Genomic DNA, 13,832 nt, shown 5'->3' with positions numbered 1-13,832 from the left:
GGGAAAATTGAGAATATGAACATTCGGTGTGGGCAAAGCCCAGCATGTGGTTGTTCAGACCAGAATCTGGCCGAAACGTAGGGACCATGATTCCACACGGAATCAAAAAAGTACGCGGAGTAATCCGACTCCTAGAAATATTAACCAAATATTTCTCCGCGAAAACGCATTCAACCACACATATATATATATATATATATATATATATATATATATATATATATATATATATATATATATATATATATATATATATATATATATATATATATATATATATATATATATATATATATATATATATATATATAAATATATATATATATAAATATATTATATCTCAGAGCCTCTCGATCACACGCGTGTTAATTGACGGGAATGAATGAGAGATAAGGGCGTGCTAACCGCATGCTCTTATCTCTCTCACTCTCGAAAGGAAAAATGATTGATTCAATAATTCAAAGAGATCACCCTTTAATTATAAGTCTAATACTAGTCGCAATTACTCATTAAAAGCTAATTAAATCTAGTAGTTGCAAATAGTTACGATTTGCAGAACAAGGTTATTGGTCACGCCGACGTTAAAAAGCGTAGGTGACTATTAGCGATTTTAACATAATAGGACAACTTTCATATGAATTTTTCAAGTGCAAATGTTTGGTTGTAACTACCTGCACTTATATAAAAATAAATAAATAACATGATCCTCAGATTATCAATCGCTGCGCACTTGTATTAAGTAACAATTGATTTTGAAACAGTAAAAATACCGTAAAAAAGGTGTCGGAACGCCATTCCACCGCATTACATGACAAGAAAGCCTTTTATTTATCTAATACATTATGCTTTCAGGTTTTTAGAATGAGCTTCTATATATATATAGAATGTTAACAAATATTTCAAATAAAATTCCATTTAGTTCTGCTTTAGATAGTTCGTAATTTGTATTTTTTAATTTCTTCTTCTTAAAACCACACGCCGGACTCGCAATACAGAAGTTGCTCAAAGGCATACTGTCGGTGAGATACACCGGTGAATTTCGAGAAACCAAAGGGCAAAGAACTGATACAGCTGTCCCTAATGGAAATATCGCAAGTTGGCGCCGTATTCACGTCGAGTCGCCCGTAAGCAACGTAACAAATGAGCCCGAGAGGGAAAACTTTCCAGAAAATGCGTTCGATACGGCAATAGAACCTCAATATACACACACGCGAGAAAAGGAAATATGTTCGGCTCATATTGGGTTTTCCGAACACGAAATGAATAAAGAATTCTTACTTATTTCCCTTCGGCGGAGTAGGTGCGTTCGATACTACCCCACGCTCTCGCGTGTCGATCTGTTGGCGCTGAGATAAATTCGCACAGTGTGCATCGTATTATCTCAAACAAAGAGATGAAAAATTCAATATAACGCTAGCAATTATTTAGAGTGGATAAATGATGCATATCTTGCTGTATCGTATTTTATAATAAATATTTTCATTAGAACTTGCTACCAATCATGTAGCCAATAATTTTCCTTTCTTTTCACAAAATATATTAAAACAATTTTTAATTGCAGAAATACCTAAATATTGTAGTATTGCTCTTTTTTTAAACACTGTCAAAGTTTTTATTATTATACCAGCTGCACTTATTATTTGTATCTCGCCCTGATGATTTTACTCAGGATACCTAGCTCCTCTTGACACCAATTCGACTGAACTCTCGTTAAACTAAGGTGGAAGCAAAGTGGTGCTGAAGCCCTAAAAGAATAAATTAAGTACGGCAGTGTTATAGTTTATACATTATCGAGAAATGTGGGAAGTCTAACTTCACATCCAGTCCTCCACGTTGCCCAGTGCTGATGAATGTTTTGCGTGAAAAAATCTCAGGTCTTATTATTTCCATTTTGGTGACGACAACTGACCGTCAATGTTATGCGATTGCTTTTTTTGTGAGGTTACACTAAAATTCGTTTCTACGCTGACAAGCCCAAAACGTTTGAGCACATAAAAACCAACATCCGCCAAATAATAACCGAGATTCCGCCCGAAATGTACGAAAATTACTTTAAAAGGATTAGCTGCTGCAAAAGATCCAGATGCGGCTACTTAATTAATATTTTGTTTTTAATTACATAATTACATACATCAAATACTTTATTATTAAAAAAATCCGAAGATATCCCTAAATGTATGTTTTTTTTTAAATTCGGAAATTTGGATCAACCTTTAGAAAACATATACAATAAAGCATCACAGATGTTGGGATTTGTCTACGCCGACAAACGCAAATCGTGGAGCACCTAAAAACCAACATTTGCTGAGATACTGCCCGAAATATACAAAAAAGTCAAAAGGAGAATAATATTTTATTTGATAACGATTAAATTTAATTATTAAACTATTCCTAGCTACAAAATTATATCTATTGATTTAAAATTAAAATATTTTATAGTTTATAATTAATTATGCAGATGTCACCGATTCCCAAATTTTCAGTCTAGTGTTTTAATTTTTAATTTACTCGTAGGTTTTGCATTGATTGACTCAGTTCGTACTTGTTTACCCCGTTGTAACGCATTGGGTTTACGCCTGTAAGATCACAATGGAAAATTTAAAAATATGTTTTTAGAACAAACCTTTAGTTAAATCTAGATATTTATAACATTTAATAACCGAAACAGACATTTAAAAAACATAATCGTTACTTACCGTAACCAAATTTTCTTAACCGTTTGTTATTACTAAGCACCAAGTTCTTATATAAATAATTGCGATTCTTGAAATAAAACGTATTGTTTTATTTAATGAATAGGTGTTGTTGTTTATCGTTTTTAGTATGGTAATCAGAGATTAACCACAATACATTCACATATAAAGTGCCACCCGAGAGATTAATGTATATATTACAGTGAATATATATTTTCATTGGTTTAAGTATAATTTATTGAATCGTTTTAGTGAAATCATATCCGATTTTTTTATTGCAAATCTTAAAATACGAAGACATCCGTGTGCTTGGTATGCTCGTTGAGAAGCTGTTTGGGTCGTGCAAGCGAAGCATTCTCAAGCGCTGACATACTGGCCGCAACGGGAAAGAATAAAGGACGCAATCGCGACTTTTTATGGGCACTCTAAAATTCGCACTCGAAAGTCTCTTAGCAATTTTATAAGTACTTCATTGAGTAGACGCTTCGCAAAGAATGCTATGAATTGTAACTGTCTTTAATCTAATACTACATTCATACACGATTGGTTTATATTGTCGTATCTATATAGCATTAGAATCAGTTTTAATGGCTAAGATTGTTTTCCATATACATACATATATGTCACAGTTTATCTAGCAGTATAAATATAAATAAGACCATATCATCCAAAATAGATTAAATCTGTGTAATTTGCAAATAAACAGATATAATTTGTTTCCGTAGAACTTTCTATTCCTGTAACTTCCATCGATTCATTAACTCTTCTTGTCTTTTAGAAGAACGGTTTATTCACAGAAAATTTAACCTTATTTAATAAATTAAAATAAATGTGTTGTAATACAAATTAAACAAATATTTTATTGATTATCTTACAATCCAAGTTCTATGTGTTTTAAAGAAATAGGCAGACAAAATTATTATGAAACCATAATTTATTTAGTCAATTTTGCCAAATAATGTTTTTGACATTCGTTGTTTTTCTATCAAGCTACAGACATACGAACATAGTGAAATTTAATCTGGTTCGTCTCTATTATATTCACCTTGACTCACCCTATCTATTCGTATCTGGCGAAACATTATCAGTTTAATTAATAACAATTAACGGCATTGATATGCTTTGTGTTTGACCTTATTATCTGACAGCAAGAAGACGTCTATTATGTGAAGTATATCCGGAATGCTATAATTGAAATGCTTAATATAATGAAATTGTAAGGAAAACCATATACGTATATAATACAGAAACTAGAAAATAAACAGCATATTTTTTCCGTTATCGGATATTGTTTACCAATTGAAAGGTCATAGATTAAATCAATATTTTTTTAATATAATTATGGAATGATTCCATCTGTATGTATATTTATTAATACGTTTTATATTTTTATTCAATAAGATATTATATTAGAATAACATGGATTTGGAAATATTTAGTCAAAATTATCGATATTTAAATATACTTTGCCAAAATATTATTTTTAATTACATTTATGATCATGTCACCTAAATTTATGTTACAATTTGTTGTATACAAATATACATTGCTAAAATATCTGTATATTCATTATTTAAATTAAATTAAGACCAGCGTGTCCTGGCAGATTACTCTCAATGCGTCACTTTGGTCAAAATAAATGTTTTATTAATATATGCAATTTTTATATGTATACCTAAACTGAATCATCATTATTTTAATAATGCAAAAAATCCATTAAATTACACCGTATTTATAATAACATAAAATCGTTGCTTCAGATCTATACAAAGTGAAAATCGATTGTATTATATCGTAAAACCGTTTTCTAGACAGTTAAATGTTCGGAGTTAATTTTTTCCGGTATTACTTCCGCGTTATTTATAGTTTACGTCTTATTTTACGGCCTACGAACGAGTGGTCATAAATAAGAACAAGACAGTAAATATCATGTAATGTAATTGCTAGACACCGGATCTGTTTTCGTTAAATTCGTATTCCGTCATTCTGCTGAAGCTATTGTCTTATATAATATTTAATAATAACATTTTTATATGTAATATTATACATAGAGATATGATTACACGTGTGACATTCTTTGTAACAAAACAAAAGTAATAAATGTATTTTTTGGAGTGCATTAAGATGTTCAGTATTTTTATTTTCACGTTATTGAAACATATTGCAATAATTTTGCCACAAAAATATTATCTATAGATTTTTTTGTTTTAAATTTAGTTACTGATTTTACCATTATCTGTTAATGTTTTTAGCTGAACCAATACTGATGGTCATATTAAAAAGCGGCTGCTTTCTTAGGCTTCTACTGGTCATATTGGTCGGCTTGGCGTAACTCCGCTTGATTCGAGTTTAACTGAACTTTGAAAAAGTAAAAACTCAAAATTATTTCAGATTTCTAGTTAATACATTTTAGTCTTCGTTTTTTAGACTCTTTAATGTTGTCTAATACATATATTATTAGACTTTTTGGTAGATATAACGGCGTACGGTAGATTTAAAATAGATCAAAATTGCCAATGTCGTTATTTTATGGAACGTTTAATCCAGTGTTTCGGTGTCCTTTTGCAACTCATTTCTTCGCATTTGGCACCGACCTTTTAGTGCACTTATTTGGGTAAAATCCACGACTTTTAACGTAAGTACTTGCACGAATCGTTATTTGACGTCAGCTCAGGTCCGCAATATCGTTTTGTCAATGATAAAAACTCATCAATAAGTCGGCCATTTGACTGTCGAACTTTTTTTAATCGGTCAAATTGGACAAAAGTTTGAAAAGTCGTCATAAACAAAAAGTTAACTGAGAAAAGACTGAAAATTATTACCAAATATTTATAACGTAACCAATTCGACAGATTCCAACTGAGAAAAGGCTCGCAATAAATATTTTTTGCATCTGTGTTAGATCATTATAATGTTGAAATATTAATATATTTTGCCAACTAAAATTTTACAAAGTAGTCTATAAATATTTGTGACAAATATTTGCAAAAAATGTATTATCAATTTTAAACAAAAAAATATATGCAAACTGAATTTATACTAATTTCTAAATTTTTAAATGAGTCAAATATGTTTGATTTACAATTTTTACGCCTAAAAAATAGTCAGAAGCAATTAAAACACATTAACGTAAGCTTTGAACACTTATAATAATTATCAAAATAAAACCTGAAGCCCATAAATATTATGTAATATTTTCTTAATATATACATACATATATGTTTTTAAATTATCAAACGGCAATTGCTCGGCTCTTTAGTATATACTAAATGTCTAAAGAACGCCCAAAATTGCACAATAGCCAAGCACTCTTCAGAACCATTATTAACGTTCAATAGCAATTAAATATCAGAAACACACCTGAATTACTTTTCTATGTGAGCTTCGAAATTCAAATACACTTATAGTTCCGCATTGAGGAAACATTGACGGTCGCTGATCTTTTACAGATAACACGGTTTAACCCCTTAAGTAGTGAGTTAATTTATACACATTTGTTAATTTGCTAATATACACCTTGAAATGAGTTAATTTTCCGTATTTTTCCATGATTATTTCATTTGTTATTTATTTATTATTATTTTATATTGCATTTATAGTAAATTATAAAAAAAAGTCAGGTATTTACAACATTTTATTGCTTTTTTTAATAATTTATTCTAACGTTTATTTATTTTACACCTTTTTATATATATTATTCGGTTTTTGTGGATTATTTTTATATCAATTCAGAAGATCTCAATATTTTTCATAAAATTAATACAAAATAATTTTTATTACAATCGTACCTTTGATTTATTGGTATTATTTTCAATTAAAATTTACATTTAATCGAATTTTAAAAATATTATAGAAATATTTTTTTTTATTTAATATTTCTTCAGATATATTTGTAAATATATTACTATCTGGGGTACCTCAAAATAGTGAAAGATCGACCGCCGTACATGTATGGCGATCCTCCTCAAAGATTTAAAGGTAGAATTGGACCTTTATGCAATTGGCATTTAATTGGATTTTGGAAGTACAACCAGATAATGGATATTACTCGATGAACGGCTTCACTTAAACTACAGATATAGGTTAATACTAATATTTTTTTATTTCTACATTCCAAATCTAAATAGTTCTTACAGAAAATAATAATTTCACTATTATAATTAAGTAAATTGCTATGTAACTGTCGAATGAATTTGCAAATGATTCAGCACTCATCACTAAGTATTATGTGTCGAGACAACCCAAAAATACCCAATTTTTATGCCGTATCGTGTCCCAGGACTTTAAAAAATATCCTGAGGCTTGAGACTACAACACTTTAATAACTAGAAATATTCAGAGAGCTGAAATCAAAAAATAAGCAGATTATTACTATAATTCATTTTTAATTGTGAAAACTATTTTCTATGTTGCTCCCAGAAAATTAATTTAAAAATAATAGATTAATTAGAATGACTTTCTTTAAAATCGGTTACTAAATAAATTATTAAGGAGTATAATTATTTATATGAAGTTGACTATTGATTAAAAATAAACAAACAACTAGTAATCCAATAGAATATTTATCCGGTAAAAAAGTCGCGCACATAAAAACCAACATCCGCTAAGTTATAATCGAGATTTCGCCTGAAATGTACGAAAATTTATTTGACAGGATCGGCTGCTGCGAAAGATCCATAGGCGGCCATTTAATTAATTAAATATAGCAAATATTTTATTATAACACCGAAGATATCCTTAAACTTGTATGTTTCTTTTTAATTCGGAAACTGAAGTTGAATCTACCTATGCAATAAAGCATCACAGATACGCGCATCATTTGAGGAGCTCGAAGACACTGTATACCTCATATAATTAACTGGTATGCAGTTTCCTCAAACATCTTTTTCTGGTCTGGTTGCCAAATAATGTAACCAACTCACTTTTAATAAAAAATGTTTCTTGAATAAGTGTAAATGAAGAAATAAAAATATTATTAATTTTTATTTCTCAAAAAATTATATGCTTGGATATGATTCCCTTGAGTCGCATCGACAAGTATACTTGAAAAGGCATTTCTTTAATCTGCTGGTAGAGAATATCTAATAACTGAATGCTTGCATTCTCGAGTATTGTTTGCACAGCTATCCCACTTTTTATTATTCTATCGGTTAATATTGATTTGTTTTTTATCTAAGTACTCACAGTTGGTGGATACATTGTGATCTAGCTATGAATGTATTTAATTTAATCTAATTATTTCTGTTAATATATGTTGTTATATCTTTGCATGGTGCATTGGCGCTATGCACATGAACTAAATAAAATAAACGCTAACTTGAAAACTTCAAAATGCCAAAAACTTTAATTAAACTAGCGACAAGAATTAATATATTACATCAAGTTTTGGAAAATTAGGACACGGCGGGTGGTTGGTTTACGCGCAGCACGTGCTCTCCGTACCATGGCGAGTAGTCACAGGAAGCACTGGCGGGAGTTGTCAATTACCAGTTGGTGCATCCAGGGCCGGATTTGCCGGGCTGCAGACACTGCCCGTCGACCCAGAATAAACTAATTGAACGTCCAAATTCTGACGGTCGTAACGACACGAGTCAATAGTGTGTTACTCACGGTGCTTGGGCGGACATGAAGCCGACGACCACAAACACAGGCATGTCACATACACATTTACACCACACAGGGGCTACGTTCATCCGTCTGAACAAGTGTAGCTTACTGAAAATCTGACGCCGCTTCATGGTGATTTACTTCGTATTGGCGAGTGAAGCGAAAGGTGCGCATTGGGGCAAAAAAATAATTGGGTCTCATTCCAGCACCAGGTTTCTCATTAGCGGATTTAACGCCGTGGAGTAATAGTCATTTAATAATGAGCACCTTCCACCTAACTACTACGATTTTTTTAACATCAACCTATGAGAGTGGGTGTATTGTAAAAAATGGGCCGTTCACCTACTTTCAGAAATTCAAATTTATTTTAAATCCATTCCTTGTTTTCGATACTTGTATTTTAAATACTCGCAATGATTGATTTCCGATGGAAGGTATTTATTATTGCCATGATACGTGTCTAAATTCAAAAGAACATATTAAACAATGCGTCATTTTGGATAATATTTAGCAAAAATAGAAATAGCATTGGTGTCATATACTTCTTGTTCTGCAATATTTCAGTATAAACAGTCTTCAAGCAGGTAGCAAAACCTACTAAAAATGGCTGGTATATATTTTCACAAATTATCGGTTGTATTATAAGATTGTTTCTGAACTGAAACAATCTTATAATACAAAAATAGCGATTCAAATATCGCCTTATGAATAAAAAAAAATCAGAGAAGATGCCTAATTGTTCATCTTCTTTCATTTTTTAAAGATTATATAAGCTAAAATGTCACCCTAAGTAACTTACTTACATAAAACACCCTAGAGTTCACTTATGCCAAATGGAAACTGTTGACCCAGAAAAGGGCTAGACCTTCAAATTGAAAGAAGGTATCCAAGCGGCTTTTCCATTTCAATCGTCAGATTGGTCCAACTAGACTGTCACCTTTAAATCACCAGTAATTAACTATAGTTTCGAGACAACCTGAAGATTTTATGAATGAATTATCATGTATCTATATCTAAATATCAATGTATTGAACAAATCTGTAAGGCCATAGATATAAACCGTTATAGCATAAAAATAATTGATTGTATTTATATTTATCTGAGTTTTGGAACATTCTAATCTATTATGTTCTATATTGAATATGCGACAGAGATTTAAGGCTTCTTATGTGCATTTGTGTCGCATGCTTTGACTGCCACCAATTTGCTTCGAATAGTTATTTCACTTATAAGGTTTTCCTTTCCAATACCATTACCTCAAGAATATCAAATACCATAATACTGGTATTGAAAGAAAGCAAGACTATTAAATAACAATTTTAAATTCGTCACATTTCGTCGTCGAGTTGTATGTGAATCCAAGTATCACTCCTTTATCTTTTCTCACTTTGAGCTTGCATCGAAATCACTCATCTTTTTTGAAATTACCATAGGGACGTGTCATTGAAAGTAGGAAAAAAAGTCGGCCATAACAAATTTCGCATGGAAAAATATTTTAGAGTGGAATATTCGCTGAAGTTTTTAATATAAGAAATAAAGCGATTGGAAAGTATATTTGCATTCATATAAAGATATTTTAATATAAAATCGTGGGTCGTAAAAAGTTTCAAAATATGAAAAATTTAAGTATAGTAATTATTTTATAAGTATAGTTTACTATAACATTTGTGTTTTTATTATTTAATAATATGATATAACTCTAGAATATAATTATGATTTTTTCAATTAGAATGGTCCTAATTTAGACCCATGTGGTACACCGTAAGATATTAATTTCTTTTTGGAAAATGCATAATTTATTTTATCTTTTTGATTCCTTTTTCAAATTATTAATAAACCATCTTATCAATAAATATAATTATGAGAGATCTCTCTGGTTTTGATTTCTTCCAGGAATTTTTCAATAAACAATAAATTATTTTTCTAGCTAATTAATTGCCGTTCATGTTTATAACGACAATATTATTTGGTATTATTTTTCGCTCAATTGTAGGCGAGCGACTGTCACACTTTGATAGATAGCACCAACGAATAACTAATCCCTTCACCGGAAATGTATTACTGAAAATATTTCAGGATTAATGTGAAAAATAAACGGTATTTGTCAGGATATTGCTGAAATTGGATCGCTTTAGGCGAATGGTATCAGAAGAACAAAAGTATAGCCTCATTTACAACGTTTAGTTGCACAAACAAGCACGTACGATGGTGGAAATTGGTACCATTCGTACAAAAGTTAGCGGTCATGGAAAAAGTTATTTTTTAGTGGAGTTTTATCGTGTCCTATGTGTCAGTGACCATAAGTTTGGGCAAACTTTTAATATTTACGACAGAGCTCCCGTTATGTGTTTTTTACTGTTATAATATTCATATAAATCTGTTATAAAAATAATAAATGACCAGCATTTATTTTTTCTAGGTTTTAGATGATCAGTACAATATATATAATAGATATATGATATATATGTACATATGTATAAAGCTAATGTGTGTTTTTTTTAAGTCACAAAGGAAAATAACTAAAATCATTAAATGTTTTTCTTAGAATCTATTTTATTTTTCCTATTTTTATTTCTTATTTTCCAAAAATATAAAACATTGGAAGATAGGAAAACCTACCTTTTTTTATTTTAAATTCCTTCGACTAATTTAGTCGAATCCATCTAGAAGGACCTGACAATAATGTTTATTTTATACACTACAATGAAATTTTATATACGAATATACAAAATAAGTTGTGAATTTTACAACAATTTATTTTAAACAAATAATTTTAATTAGTTTATTTTCTGCTTTTAATAATTATGTGACTTACATTGATATTAGCCGAAGAATGAAATACATTTCATATATAAAATAATTTTATTAAAAAAAAATTGGTGTCTTATTTCGTGTTTTAATGGTAATTCTTGGAAAACCGTTGTAGGAATTCTGTTTGCGCGTTTCAATAAATAGATATAATTTTCTCAGAAAGGTGCTTTGAGGAATGGATAATAATATTATGGATAAAGTATACTCGCTCACCTAAATATAGAGCTTAAATCTCTGTTTTAGTTATTATGACCTGAATTGCATATATAAATATAATATAATATAAATATTTTTATTTTTTTACATAACCTTTTTATCAGCGCTAAAAGGAAATTTTTATTAATTTAATATATAAAGATTAGCTTAAAAAAATGAAATATAAAGACTTAAAGAAATAATACATACATTTTATTTAAAATAATATTCGTTTTAACTGATTTTTATATCTATTTACACGTGCATATTTACTTTGGCATATTCCGTACTACGTGGAGTTACGCTGAAATGTTTACACTTTGCAGCAACCTGTTTATCCAACACTCCTTGGACATATACAATATAGTATATACCGTAGAAACTCCACTGTCTGGTATCGGATGCATTTAATTTTCACTCAGAAACCAGAAAAGTTAGAAGTCGGGTCTATTTTCTTTTCCGTAAATCTATCGATATGGGAGAAAATACTACACCTCTCTTCGTCAATGGTTTGTAAAAAAAATAGATTTATTAGCTTTTCAGCAACCCACATAACATTAAAAAACAAGACGCTAATGACACTTCACATAACCTCACAAAAATAATTGTGTGTCTAGTGACTCTTCTTTTGAAAATGTTTTTAAATATAAACCCTTCCTTTAGACATAGCATTCTCGTAAAAGCTCTCTCCAATATTCATTTTTAAAATAATAAAATGCGTCGCAAATATTTAACTGTCAAACACAAACTTATCTGAAAGGCGAATAGCACATGAATTCTCAAAAGTGGCATTATATATTTTAATTCCTTGCCTTTGTGTCATTGTTTTAAGTGTTTATTTCGATTCGACCAAATATATATTAAATATTATTATGCAACAATTTGAATTACGTTTACGTACAATTTGTACAGTTTAGTTATTGTAATATAAGCGAAGACGTCTTTCTGTAAGTCGTCTACGAAGTGGGTTAAACAATGAATTCAGGACGTTGTGCTAAACCAGAATTTTCCGTGAAGAGAGAAGCAGTTGCTTTTTGACCTAACTTGACTTTAAAAACAAGTTCAAGTTAAATAACTCGATTGAAGTCTTGACGTGAGGTCTAAAATAATGGAATAATCAGCCTTTTTTTCGCCCATTTTTTTATCCCTTGGTTCGGATATTACCGTTGCGTTGTTTTGTCATAATCTTAAGCAACCGCCAAAATGTAACAATTACGATACGAATCGTGCTCGTGCGGCATGATAATGATCTCAAACTGGGTGCGTGTTGTTTTACATTAATGTATTGTCATTTACGCTAAGCCTTGGTTTTTATGGCAGATAATCTAAAGGCTCTTTTGGCCGGTATAATAAAAGAGACCTGCCGATGTTTATGACTTAATAATGTAATATCTAGTTTCTCACAAAGGTGCATAAGTTTTTCTCAAAAATATTTAAACCTCAAATCGATTTAATTCTTCTATTGCAAGTGCATATAAATTATGCTTACTATCTTTGTTTTAAAACCTGGTTTGAACCATAATATTTGTTTGAAGAGTCAATGCAATGTTTCAAGTGAATAGTCTGCATAGAACAACTACAGACAAAAATATTCTTAATGAAGTTGAGAAAACATTAACAACGTATATTCTAAAGTGAAATTCACTGGAATGTGTCACATACGATGGAGGTAAAAATACAGGCATAACAGGTTAAGACTTAGTTGAAAAAAATTATGCTTGAGAAAATTCAAGGCGTTCAAAACTGATTATTCATAGTATTATTTAGCAGCAGTACTTTGTAGGAAGCATCTTAATCTATCATGATTTCTTGCACCAGTTGTATCAGTGGTGAATTTTCTTCGCTATCATGAACTTAACCAAAGTTAGTTTCATGACTTTTTTTATCAGAAATGAAAGCCGAATATCCTGCTTTTCTATTGCTCAAGTTTTAGAAAGATTTTTTGAACTCAAAGGAGTGATTTAAATTTATCTCAGCTATTATTATCAACTACTAAATGGGTTTGTAAATTAGCTCTTGCTGCAAATATCAACGGATTTCTTAATGAATTTAACTTCCAAAAAAGTGTTCATATATGAAAGGTACTTACTTTCTATTGAAGATTGCTTTAATTTTGCTTCTTGGTCCGCCGAGTCTAAAATATTTACAATCTTGCCCTTCACAAAATAAGTTTTCCGACCCATGACCTAGTCAATCGTTGCCTGACATTCTGATTGAAAAATCATATTTTTAGTGTAACAGAATTACAAACTGCGATCAATATAGTATTGATTTCATTATGAACAGAGCAAACAACTTAAATATATTAATTAGATTAATTAACGGTAAAAAATAAAAGATTTCCACAGCAACATTTATTTTCGGCATGTTTTTCTTTTTTCCTTCCTTTCTGCCTTTGCTTCTGACAGGTAAGTGGGTAATTGGATTTTTTTATGTCGGTCGTATAATTTTTTCCTTTGAACCGCGTACATTTGTTTAAGAGTATTGCGGCCGCGTTTTATTCCAACTTTCCTGTCTTGATTTATT

The sequence above is a fragment of the Plectrocnemia conspersa genome, unplaced genomic scaffold (genome assembly GCF_051122295.1).
Source record: "Plectrocnemia conspersa isolate PC_06_02 unplaced genomic scaffold, ASM5112229v1 ptg000012l, whole genome shotgun sequence".
Classification (NCBI taxonomy): Eukaryota; Metazoa; Arthropoda; class Insecta; order Trichoptera; family Polycentropodidae; genus Plectrocnemia; species Plectrocnemia conspersa.
The sequence above is the reverse complement of the archived record's forward strand: the minus strand, read 5'-3'. Positions refer to the sequence as shown.